Consider the following 13,840-nt stretch of genomic DNA (forward strand, 5'->3'; position numbering starts at 1 on the left):
GAGCAAGATTAAGGAAATAATTAAAAGCCAGAGCAAGTCTTTCAGAAAGCAGCAGTGATGTCCAGTTGAGAAAAATGGAAATGATTGCAGACTCAGCACTTTGCATGTAAAATCACAAATGAGAGGCAGGTGCACGAGTTTGAGGACCAATTTGCAAAAGGCTTGCCACCCAGTTCGTAACGAACCGGGAGCAGGAAGTGTGCCAAAGAACCTCTGGGGCCACTAGCCCCTGAAGCAGCACTGGAAAAAGGTGAAGACGGAGCAGAAAAACTCCATGAATTCTCCCCTAGCTGTAAACTGTTAGAGGCTGGCTGCATATGCTGCAAAATTATCACTGCATATTTGCTCTATTTTTTTAAATACTCTTTAGGCATCTTCTGACACTGTCAGAGATTAGGATACTGAACAGGTTTGATTTGCCTTTGTGCAGCCATGCTTTTGTTAAATGAGTATAAAATACTCATTGGGAGACTCTGAGGTCTTATTTTTGCTGTTATTTTTAAGCTGCAGACTTTCTTGTTCTCACTTGTTACCAAGGTGAGGTGCAGGAAAAGCTTTAGCTTCCTTTCTAGGAAAGGTGAAATATTCTTTTGTGTTTCAGCATCTCCAAGGGTCTTGGTTGTGTTCCTTTTTATGGCTGTGTGGAGTAGAGTCAAGAAATAAGGCTCTCAGATCCAGATATACTCAATGCAGTCTTACTTAAAGACCACATCATTCTAAAATTGTTTGGCAAGTGTAACGGTCTTTTCTGGATTGGATGTTGGTACTGACTGTGAAAGGAAACATTGCCCCTAGATGTATTTCAGCTAGGGAGAACAGCAGTTAATGTAGCACTCTAATCCATGGCACAGTTCTTTCACAGCTAGAAGCTGAATGCGTAAGCAGCAGACTGAGCAACCAGTTCTGAGAAGAGAAGCTGATCAGTTTCTCTGTAGTGAGATCAGTCAGCTCTAATTCCCTTAAATTAAATTATTTTCAGGTAAAAGGCCTGAAATCAGGAACTCTGAGCAGTTTGCGGGGGGTGTGTGTCTCTGTTTTGGCTTTTGGGGTGTGTGGTGTGGAGTTTTCTTGTTTTGTGGGTTTTGTTTGCTTTTTTGTTTGCAAAGACCGGGAACTCTAGAATTAATTCTAGAATGTCTAGAAATAAGATCAGTAAATTATGTGTTTGTTTTTTTTAGACAAACACAAATACTGAAGAAACTGTTCTCCAGTTTATCTCTATCCTACTGAATATCTACTGCGTAGCAGTTCTGCTGAAAGACACTTGGTTAGATGAAGGAAAATAAACTGGTTATGAGCCTGTAATTTGATAACTTTGTGTAAATTGTCATCTTCTCCTTCCATTCTCCCACTCCAAAGTCTAGTGCAGCATCTGCCTCTGTCTTACAGATGTTTTCCAGGACAAGGCTGTATTAAAACAGCTGCTCCAGGTTTTTGGTTTTGGTTGCTTCACTCACTGCTCAGACCATCCTTCTAGGCTCTGTTGTTGATGAGATGCACATCTCAGGTTTTCTTAGGTAATATGACACCTAAAGGCTTGGCTCCATCAATGGAAGAAGTTTGAAGCTATACAGAGTCAAAGCTCTGTAGTTGAAGGCAGAAGGAATCTGCAACCCCTTTGAATCTGGTCTGGGTGCTTGGGTTAGAGTGCAACTTGCACTGTAAAACTTGGGTGTTTGGCATGTGTGATTTATGTGCGGGGGGACACGCTGTTCTCTGACTTCTATGCCATCTCCCTGGTTGCTTCAGCCCAAAGGGGTAGGGAGAGGAATTGAAAGGAATTGGAGCCTGCATACGGGCTGGAGGGAGCAAGGCTAGTGCTTTCAGGGCTGGACTCAGGACAGATCTGGTAAGCTTACCTGTACCTTGCCTGTGGATCCTATTGGAGAAGGGCTTGGAACAGGTGCTTACTCTTGGCTTAGAGGTGTTATCTGTACTCGAGTTTATTTCTGTCAAGATGGTTGCAGAGGAAGCGTTGGTATTGCAAAATACAGGGGCACCCGTGATATACCAGCACCAAAGTGATTACACAGTAGCGCAGAAATAAGTCAGTGTGTTAAAAGCTTTAGCATCTGCATTGTTTAAACAGTCTTCCCTAGTGGAACAGCTAGCTTATGTTTAAAATAATGCTTGATTTGTAATAAATTTGGAATTCAGGCAATGTTTTAATGGTACTCAGCCTGCCCCAAAAGGATGGCTGAAACTACAAGGATCATTAAGCCTTTTAATGTTGCAAGGGTGTTTTTTTGGCAACATTAAATTCTGCATTGTTGCATATGCATTCCTTTCTTCTGTCCATATCAAATATTCTGTCAGTCGATGGATATTCAAAACAAACTTCAAACTTAATTCTTTGAGTAAGGAAAGTTTGGATTATTTAGAATTCAATCTGATTAGCAACACCTAGTAGTTTTGCACTATTGAAGTGAAGTAATTATTGGGTAGTTTTTCCGGCTTTTCAGAGTAAAATCTCTTATCTGTAACTATTCAGCTAATGTTCCTCAAGCATGTATAGCTTCAAGACTTTCACTTGACCAGCTGTGGTACTGTAAACTAATAATAGAAGTATTGCATGCTCTTTATGGTGTTGGAAAACCCTAGCAGGAATGTTGTAGTGAACACATTTCAAATGAGTAGTGACGGCTGCAAATAGCTCAGAGTTGCAGAAGTTTGGAAATTGAGGGGGCTTTTCAAAGGAACTTTTCTATCTGTATGAGGTCATTTTAAAGCAGTAATGGCACAGATTTTTTTTGACACTCTGAAGAGTAAGGATTTTTTGAAAGTAGGAGGAAAATGGTTGTTTAATGAGCTCTGTGCTTAAGACATTCTGGAGGTTTGGGAGTGTGATAGCTACTGGTAGAATATTTTTTTTACAGATTTTCTTCCCCTCTTCCGCATCTGCCCCAAGATCACTCCCAAATTCATTATAGTCAAAAATAGGAAGTCTGGAGTATGCAAGCGAGTCGAAGTTTTATGCAGCCTGAAAGCTTAGTGTTGCCTCAGAAATAAGTGTTGAATGTAATTACAACTTGAGTGTCCTCTGAAAATAATTATTTTTACCCTTTTATTTCTTGTCCTAAAAGGAGGATAAGACTTTGTTCTTCTTGTAGATATTTCTGTCTTGGCATTAAAAAAAAAAAAAAAAAATCTGTGCCCTAATCCTGAAAGTTCATGGACTGGGAGTACAGTCTTCTTCTGTCAAGGGTTTCTGTACGTGCTTGAGACACTTGAGGTATGGCCTTGAAAATGGTATCTTTGTGTGTACAAAGAAGGAAGTAGCATTAGATATCTTATTTCGAAAGAAGCTTATGCAAGGCATTATGAACACTTGAAACTAGAGCTTTGTATTTTTCAGGGAAGGTTAATGTTGAAGTTGTATGCAGCGCAAGAAAGTACAGATTAAAAACAGTTGATTGGCTGCAGCATTTGGAAAATATCTAGTGATAATGGCTCAGTCTTGAAGGAGGAAGTGAGATCTGATTGAATTCTGTAAACAAATAAATGGCAGCTGGTTTGTTAAAGAATAAAAAATATGAAAAATAATGAGCAAAGCAGGTGAATAAGTCTGAGGACTGAGCAAAAATAAATGTACTCATCTGCTTACAAAATACATATGGTATCTTTAGTTCTGCAATTGCAAAAAGTTATTCAAGTTCTATAGTTCCGCTTTTTGATCATATAGATGCTATTGTTTAAACGTACTGTCTCTAATCTGAGAACAATTAAATCTAAAGGAATAGGGCCTCCCAATTACTGACTTCAATAAGCCAGGTACATGTTCACATTAGTACAAGGAGACAGAAATCTTGCAGAGGACCACAAAAGCCTTGTTTTTCTGTCTGATTGGAAACCAGAGCTACTGTTTTAGCATGTAATTGTTCCACCAAAGTGTCAAAATGTTGCCCTGAAAAGGGGGACTGTTGAAAGGCAGCTGCTTACATGTGCTTGTGAAATTGTTATTTGTGCTTAAGATGACCCTGATTTATCATAAGAACGATTTAACTATAGTTGTACTCTAATTTCAACTACAGTTTAGGTAGGTAGTGAAAAACAATGGAAATAATATTACAGTGTTTTTGCAGTGTAAAGTAAATGGAAGCATTTTGGTTAATTCTGTTTGCTAGAGTATAACAAACAAAGTGTTAAGTCACCTTTTAAAGTGTTTGCATGAAGTATAGTAAATAAAATGACAGCACCTATTAAGCCTCTAAAAATGGGGCTGCAGAAATGTGTACTTGAAGTGAAGACAGCCTAATCATTAGGGATTAAAGAGTGCCAGTTGAAGAACGTCATGGGTGTGGGTGTTTGGAACCAAAAATCCCCTCAAGAATGGGGAAATAAAGAAATAGACCTAAGTTTAGATGAAGAAAAACTGTGTGTAGGAGTGGTTTAAAAAAAAAAAAAAAAAAACTCTGCTGATAGTATTAACTTGGCAAAATCCTCAGTGTGTTTGGAAAGTTATTTGCCACCATATATTGGCACCCTGCAGTTGTTAACATAGTCACGTATTTAAAGCAGCCGTGTATCTGTTGGTGTAAACCACATAATATGGTTTTCTATAACAATATGAAAGTATTTACCGCACTGCAGGGGTTCTGTAATAGATGGAACCGCTGTTAATTAACTATGGAAAAAAGTGTTCTTAACCCAAATATGCTTTAAACCTACCACATAAGTGGTCACCTCATGTTCCCAACATCTGTAAAAACTACTTCAGCTATAGCATAGCAATTAAAAAAAAGATATTAAGAATATATCAAACCACAATTGGGTAATTTCTGATGGGAAAGAACTTTGAAAGGGGAGACTTCAACACATGAGATGGTGACTTCTAAACAACAGATCTTCCGAGTGCTGTAACAGACTGCAATTTAATTCTTAAAGTCACTGTCCTTTTTTGAAAGTGTGTGTGTGGTGGATTTGGGGTTATCTTGTTTACTTGGTACTCTTTTGTGATTAAAAGTTGTACGGCACAGGAAATAGCTTTATAGTTCCTTCCTCCCACAAGTTGTAATTCATTTGTGGACATCAGGATGTTTTCCTTGGCTTATCTCTTTCTGTGCAGTTTGCCTTGCACATCTGCCACATAAATTATGAAACTGTTAACTTGAAAAACTGCAAATGTATTTCGGATCCTATTGTGCCGTAATGAAGATGGTATCATTGGTCAGAAAAAGTGTAGTTGAGACTTGCATAGAAGGTCTGTAATAATACCAAGTATTTATGTACTAAATTATTTGGTGTCCTATTTGTAATACTTCTGAGCACTGATTTAAAAATAAGTAACTTCAAATGGTCAAGTATCAGTTAATGTTGAGCTGTTACCTCTGTGTAACCTGAGGTATTTTAGCAGATGGGTACCCATCTGTTTCTTCGCTGAATGTGGACTACTGGCTTCATATTTGGTGTCCATATGTTTCATCTGTAAGGCTCTAAATCTAAGCTGTATGTTTTATAACAAAAGTGACATTACTGACAGGAGCAAAGTGCAAATGGACTAAATTTGTTGCATGTTTTCTAGTTGGTTTGTCTTCACCTAGCAAAGACAAACAGTTGCTGGCTGAAACCTAACATCTGAGTTAACTGAGGGGAAGAGCAGCACTGTCTGTATTTTGTGGATGATTAGTATCTTTTTATTAGTATAATTGTCAGTAACGTTAGGTACGTTTCTGATTTGTCATTGTGCTGCTTGGGAAAACAGGTGGTTAAATGGTGTCTTTCTCTGTACTCTACCTAGGAATCAGTCTGCATACTGAACTCCAAGGTAGTGACATGCAGTAACAGGGTAGACCAATAAAATCGAGTGCTGAGATGTGTCTTTTGGAATTGGGTTTGTGTTTTAAATATTAGATCTTTTCCGTTTCTTGAATCATGAGTTTGGGTCAGTGATCAACTTTAATCCCTCAGAGTTTGAAGCAAATGATGCTGGCAGGAGTAAATGTAGTTGATGTGATCCAACTTTTTGTGAGATGTGTCTTGCATAGTGTGCTGGCCCCTAGCGGTTTGTGAGGTTCTGGATCGTTTCTTTTTTCAGATTACCAGTTCAAATGCTCTGGTAAAAAGTATTTCATGTCCAGATAGAAAAATATTAAATGATTTTATTTTTAATTGACAAATAAAAATGTTTCTAGAAGCTAATTAACAACATCATATCTATGGAGTTTTCCACACCTGGGAGTGGGAAAGTTGTATTCTGTACTCAAATGACTTGTGTATTTTTTTTTAATTATTTTACTGTGTGCTGTCAGTAGTTGAAACCAACTTCTGAACATAGGCTTAAGAACGGGTCATTTAATATTAAAGAACTTCTTTTTAACCTTTTTGGAAAGCTTTCTGTCTGTTTCCTCTCCTGCAGTACACGAACCTTTTAATTTAGATACTAAAAATAGTTTAGATGCATGACTCAGTGTGAATGATGGAGATGAAGGTATGTTTCCCCCCTCCAAAGGCTTCATCTTAAATGCAGCTATGCATGTGGGCCGGGGTGTTTTAGATAACTACTTACTGCCAAAGTGCTATTGGCATCTGTCTGCCTTGTCTTCTGTCCACATGTTGAATGTTCACTTTCCTTATTTTATAGTGCATCCGTTCATTCTTTTTTAAAATAAATATGAATGCTGCAGTCCTAAACTTCTAAAAGCAAAGCTATATACTTTTTTCCCCTCTTAAGTTTTCAGCCCTGTACTGCATTTTGGGAAATCTGGAAATTGTTGCTTTTCTGTTTGGATAGTATTCGTGAAACAAGCCCTGCGTATCAGGTAACAATACCTAGTAGGTGCTATCTAGTCTTATGGTGGAAGACTACCAGCTTCTCAGCCGAAGGACAACCCAACAGGAGGAAAGAGGTTGCTGGAAGCGATGGCCTGCACTTTAATTGTAGGGGCAGAGCCTCAGCTCAGCCTCCGGACACAAGTTACTGCCAGCTTTGTTCAGAGGCTTGCTTGGAAGTTACTGCCATGCTGGTGACAAACCATCCTTGCGGAAAAAGTGCTCCTGTTCTTATGCACGTACCTCACTGTAAAAATCTTACCAAGGTTTAGATGGAGGTGTACAAAATGAATAAGTGAGCCGGCTGCATAAGTTTTTCCTTTTTCAGTTAGATTCAGAACAAGCTTTTCTTGTGTTGTAACTTAAGGATTTCTTTACTATATATTTTTCAGATACTGTCATTCATTGTCCTGTTTTGATTGGAAAAAGCAATCTATTACTCAGTCTTGAGAAGCATAGCATAGAGGTGTTTAGATGTATTCTTGCTGGGGTTTGTGGATGTAGACGCTGAGACTGTTACTGTAATATCCTCCTTTGCTGTGTCAACAAGTGAGGTTATGAAAATTTTTTTTTTCCCCAAGTCAATGACATTCTGTCATGGACCAAACCTTTAAGTTCATTTTGTTGCTTTTGCTCAGTACTGAAGTCATAGAAGATGCAGAGAAGACTTTCTAAAAATAAAGAAGCTGCTAACAAAATCACAGATAGAATGAGATTAAAATACTAGTATATGAGACTGTTCCTATTAAAAGGATAATGCTGCTAAACACATAGTAATTACTTAAAAGATAAAATTATGTTGTATTTGCTTTGGCTTCTGAAATAACTAAAAACTAGAATATCTTTATCCACAAGACTTTCATAGTACACTAGTGCTGTACAGTAACAGTGCTTCTGTTGTCCCATGTTCATCCAGACCGTTCTCCCTCCAAGAGACTGATCACAAGTTTTTGCTTTTGTTTAAAAAAAAAAAAACACCACACAACCTTTCTTTAGTGTTGGTATTTATTGGAATAGCATTAACATTCAAGCTATATGTATGAAAGGTACGCATGTGGGTAATGCTTGAATATTTTTTTTTTCTTCTGCTTTTAGTCTTTAAACAGGTATTTGCAGAATGATCTCTCATTGCAAACTGTTAATGGTGGTAAAATGTAGAAAGTTTCTCATCTCAGCTTCTAGTATTTTAGTGTTCCCAGTTGTAAAATTAAAAAAAGGAAAACAGAAGGTGCATAATCCAGTGATGTCCTTGGAGTAATAGTTAAAGGCATAATATTATGCATGTAGGAGTCCCGTGTATACATGATATTGTAATTGGTTTGAACTATACATTGAAAAAAATTTTAACTGTGTAACCAGGTTTCTTGTTCCTGCTGCTCAGTCCCTCAGCACAGTGGGCAGCTTCCCAGAGGTTTGAGAAGTGTTTCTAATTAGGCTTACTCTGTCCAATCCAATACCTTTATCATTGCTATAAAGAAACTGTTGTGAGGTACCCTTTCTGTGACTTCTGTTTATTTTGATTTTCACAAGATTGGACGTGGCATTTCACAAATCTTCTGTGAATCTAATGTACAGCATTGTACTTGTGTCCGCAGTGACACCACCCACATCCATAGCACCTCTAATCCTAATGGTGCTTTTAATGGAGTGATCTGACTCTTGCCTCAGGGCGTATTCAAGGCTTTTAAGTTTTTGCAGAAACATTGGCTAAGAGCTCTTAGGCTTTCTGATTCCTTAATATTAAAGTAAGTTCCATTCTGAGTGAATGGGTATATTTATTTATTACTCTTTCATTACATTTAATATATTAATACCTTTCTCTCACAGCATTCCTGGTATTGAGGTTTCTTACCTATATGAAAATCAATTAGTAGTAGTAATTCACCGTGTTGTAGCACGGATGCATCTACCATTGCTTACATAGAAGCAGAGCCTGCAAAGTAACATATGCTGATTGAAATGTACAGTAAAACTAAAACCCTTGTTTTCTCTACTGCAGGGTTTTTTTATGCAAATACTATTTAATCTTTTCAGCAGATTTAAGACTCTGCTCTTTGGGCAATGATTATGAAATGTTAAGTTTATGTCATTCGGGGATCTGAAACATTGAGATGTAGATATCTGCTCCCTGACCTGGTGAATGTGCTTATCTTAGCAATGCTTCCTTCAAAAGAACGTTGTTCCCAAAATCTAGCAGTGAGCTTCGAGTTGTGATTTCACACACTTGAATGTATCGACAGGGTGGCGAAAGAATAAAATGCCACTGACCATGGAAAAAGCTGGATAATATAAGAGATGCTGGGGACCATGAGACAGAGATACCTACCTGCGCGAAGTCATTTTGTGAAGACTGTGGGCATTGAGCTATTTACTCTTATCGGTGTTGTATGTCACATCCATGCTCCTAACCAGAATGCTGAATCAAGTTAATGAATGCAAAAATTGTTCTGCACCTTTTTCTTTAGCAGGTTTGCTGGAGCTGTATAGAAATCATGGTTTTAAGATGTTTTTGTTGTTTGGCAGTTAATATGAGGGTTTGGGGAAAACTTTAGCATGGAGATGAGCTGAGAAAATAGATTTGATTCTCTGCTGGTAACTTTTCAGGCCTGAATTTGTTCCCAGTCCTGGGGCTCTTTCCATTTCCACTGCTGACTATGTTCAGAGCCTTGTGTTTCCACATTCTGTTCCAAAGTATTCCTGGTTCCAGGGATTTGATATAGAGAAATTCAGATTTTTCTATTGCAGAACCAGCAGTGACTGATGTGGGATAACTAGTTCAGGCACAACTCTGTATGAAACTGGCTGTAATGTTTGCAGTCAGAAGCTGTTACTAGAAGCAATATAGTTATATTTGTGTCATAATGTATGTAATATATAAGTGATGATAAGCTGTTCACAGATAACTGAGTCTACTTCGGTTGAGGCATATGAATCTGCAGAGAACATCTTGTGATCCCAAACAATGAAAAACGTTCACTCTGGAACAAAATGTTCAATTCAAAATGCTGCAATTATTTTAAAAATTATAGGTGTGTGACTTGTGGTGTGTGTCTTTTTGTTTGTTTTAAACATTGGGTGGAAATACCCAATGATTTTAATTTCTTGGTATTGCAATTGTTTTTTTCTTCTTCCAGCCTATGGAAACTCTCTTCAGTGTTTGTTTTATGGCTATTTTATGGTAAAATACTTTGAAGAGGTGGTGATACATTACTGAGAGCATAACACACCTTATCTTCACTAGTACTGTCCTTCTGAGCATTAATAGCTTGATTCATATAGTGCTGTATAATGCGAGAAACCGCAGCAGAATAGCCAAAATGTAGCTATCAGAGCTTCGTTGTGGAGTACATTGAAATCAAGCACACGTATAAGAAGTTGCCTGCAGATATCTTTATCCCTTACTGGAGCCTGTTTCTTGTGCCCACGCGGTGGGTTACGTTCAGCATCCCTGAATGGGTTGGGGGGGAGCCTGTTGAGGTCGGTCTCTTGTACGGCATCCTCTGACGTGCTCCTGCAGTCCGTGAGCCTTTATTTTCGAGTAGGCAACCCACAAGCTGTATTTCACTTGCATAAAGGATACTGCTGAGAAGATAATCTCAGACCTGTAGGGTTTTCTCCTCTTATCCCCAAAAGCTAATGTGGATCCTTGCAAATGTATAAAATTTTTTGGATGGACCACGTTGGTTTCTCCGATCCCCTTAGTTTTGTATGCCTGGTTGTAGACCTTCTTGTTCCCTCTTCCCTGCCTGCTCAGCCTCCCTAACCCCAACTAAACATTAGTTTTGCTTCAAATTATAAGTTTGAGTTGCATACAATACTCTCTCACCACTCACATTCGCCCCCCTTCTTATTGTTTTTTTAGCACGTTATAGGATGTGGCAACTGGAGCCAGATGACAGCTATATCTCAGTTTACAAATCTCAAAATGTAACTATCAAAGGAATTTGTAATTACTTACAAACTGTTAAATCCTTTGAAAGGTGTGGGTTTTTTTTTCCCCTTTTGGAAAACGCAGACAAGATTTGGGGCAAACTAGTATTTTGGGGGTGTTTTATCTATGGTACATCTATTCCATTTCAAAAGACATTAAAATAATTTATAAAAAGCATTCAAAACTTTTAACTATTTTTTTTTTAGAACAGGAAGAGCGTCTTATCATTGTCTGATCTGGCCAAAGATGACCGAATATTTATAACTGTTATCTACTGGCCTTTCCTTACTAATGTCATTTTACACATGTGGAGAAATTTAGTCTCTCACTTGAGCGAACTTTTTCATGTTGCTGTAAATTGTAGATGTAAACGTTTAACGTTGAGCGTTTTCTTGCTGAGAGATTAAAACCCACCATTTCACTCGCCATCACCACCGCTTATTGTTTCACAGAGACGGGATAGTGCCCCCTCTTGGCTTTTCTGAAATGTTTTTTTTTTTAAAAAAAGTATATATAATATAAAAATTGAAACAATACAGAAATAACTTTATAGAATATAATCAGGAATTAAAAAAGTTCATCAGTGGTTGTAGACATTAGTCTATGATTTTAAATAGATTATTAAATGTATCACCAACAGAAAAGAATGTGATGGTTTAATGTTAATATCAACCCATTTATTTATTGCGTGTGCCTTTATTTTGGGCGTAACTTTTTCAAAATATGCTTCTCGTGTACAGTGTCTTCGTCCATGTCATAAGTTTCTGCAGATCTTTCTGTTGAAAGATTCCAGTCGTGTAGGGTTTAAATTCACAATTTGGGGTAAATCCAAATGTAGTCTCTTGGATAATACTGTGTTTTAAACCCTGACTGCCAGAATACTTTCTGCCAGTCTTAACTATTGTATATCCATTTGTTTGCAAAGCGGGCTGTGTCCATGAAATCCAGCACGATTCCCTGGAAGCTGCCCAGTACAAACTAATCAGAGAGCCCCCCCTGGTGTCTGAAAGTGTCCTCGGATATTAAATTTATATCAATCACAGGAAGTCTTGGCAATCAAACTAGTCACTTTTTCCCTTCACATCTGGACATAAATTATTTTTTTGTTGCAAAGGTCACAGGAATCATGGGTAGGGCATGGAACGAGGGCCATAGAAAACATGGGAAAGGAAGAATAAAACTATATTTCCACCTTTTTAGAAATGGTTATTTTTAAGTGACCTGGAATGATGCCAAACTATACAAGTTTTTCTTTTTCTTGAAGTTTACGTTTGTTGCTGAATTAAATGCGGCTTAAAGATACTTTGTTTTGGAACGCTTTGTGCCATTAGATCTCATCTTGGCATTTATAAAGAGATTTTTCGTGGCTGTTGAGAACAATAACTTTACTGCAGGATGGTTTTAAAATGCAGCATGTTTTCCTACTTAGTGGGGTTTAACTGCATCTTTTGGGGGGAAGGGGGGTGTAAGTGGGGCATTACTTAATTTCCCTCATTTCCCTTCCATTTCCACCTCCCAACCCCAATGGTGTTTTAGCCATGCACTTTGAATTCCTCCATACCTCATGTTAGTATTTTTGCAGTAAGTTTGCACTTTTTTTTTTTGTAATTTTCAATCTTAAATGTTTTTATTTAAGAAATGAAGGAAATGCTTCATTTTATATTCCCCCCCCCCCCCGGTCTTTCAAACAAGAGCTTAGGGAGTGGTTATAAAAACAAATCGAAGCTTTCCATTCGGCTTGCTGCCTTGCCTTTCCTTGGGACAAGGGAGCTAGTGTGCTGAGAACAGCAACGCTGCTGAGCCTGTCACTTTTTTTTTCCCCCAAGTTCCATGCATATGGGAAGTAAAGTTTACATCCGTGTGCATAGTAAAGAAAATGTCAGAAACAGAAGTTTGAAGTGCATTTAGCATAAATTAATTTATAAAACCTTAATTGCTGTTGTTCATACCTACTGCTGTGTTTCTTCATGTGTTTTTTTATAATAGATTCTGTTAGCCTGCTGATTAATTTTTTTAGTCACATAGCTTATGCTCTCTTTATACACAGAGTTGAATAAAAATCATGCTTCAGAATCTGACAGCAGGAATTCTCCTGCTGAGAATCCAAGATTAAGTGCAGGAATTTTATTCTGTTTTAACAATTATCTTCTGTGTCCCCTTTCAGACTTAAGGGGATCTCGTTCTTGTTTTTACTATTTAATAAGCCCCATTCCAAGGTGTTTGCTGTACTTATGCCTAATAAAGGTGTGAATGCTTATTGTTTGAATACCACTTTGTGGCACCTCCTACGTGGACAGAGGGATAACTATAAAGCATTTTGAAGTGCTTCTAGTCCTTTCAGATTCAGAGGAGGGTTTTAAGGGCTGAAACCCTTCTCAGTGTGTTATCACTGGATCTCCTCTATACTTTAATCGATTTTACTCTACAGGATGGTTTACAAGTGGACCACAGTCATTTCACAGCAATGTTGTTGTTGTTTTAGCTTCTGAAACCAGTTGTATGATGTACTTTAAGAATTGAGTAACTCCTGATAGCATAGGTGTAAACAAGTAATTCGTAAATGCTTCAAATACACTGCAAAAGATGTAGAGAAAATACAGAGGCTACTAGGTTTCTGTTTATTGATATTTCCTTACGACAGTGGACTACTTCACTGTGCAATACATGTGAAACAATTCCATTTTCATGGTGATAGGTTGCTCCATAACTAAAGATCTGGTTTTCCAGCACTCTGTGTATGAATGAAGTGCAGACAAATGCATTGAGCCCTCTCTTGCCTGAACTTTTAGGGCAAGACATCTTGTTATTGAATGTATTTGGATGTTTTTAGTGGGGCAGAGAGGGTTGCTAGACTTATAGTTGAATGTTACCAATTTCAGAGAGATTTATTAAGAAATCACATTTTGACTGTTCTAATATATCTGATACTGAAAAATCCTGCTTCCTCTTTCCAAGTTACATTTTTCTGTGAACTCTGGTAGAAGGTCCTTGAACTCCTCCTATTTGCATCGCTTTAATCAGCATACGGAGAGTTCTGTAGCTTTTCTTCTCTTTCTGTTTTCCCTTAATTAAACAAGTTCAAGCTGGGAAACATTTTTTTTTAGTGAATCTCTCATCTCCCTTGCTTCAGTCTTCTGTTAG

At 37.8% G+C, this 13,840-nt stretch overlaps 1 protein-coding gene across 4 annotated transcripts in view; it reads left to right on the plus strand.

Annotated features, from left to right (window-relative positions):
• Nucleotides 1-13,840, plus strand: part of CLINT1 (clathrin interactor 1) — a 54,520-nt gene that overhangs the window by 14,286 nt on the left and 26,394 nt on the right. The gene's annotated exons all lie outside the window — the stretch shown is intronic.

This window comes from Apteryx mantelli, chromosome 14 (assembly GCF_036417845.1).
Source record: "Apteryx mantelli isolate bAptMan1 chromosome 14, bAptMan1.hap1, whole genome shotgun sequence".
Classification (NCBI taxonomy): Eukaryota; Metazoa; Chordata; class Aves; order Apterygiformes; family Apterygidae; genus Apteryx; species Apteryx mantelli.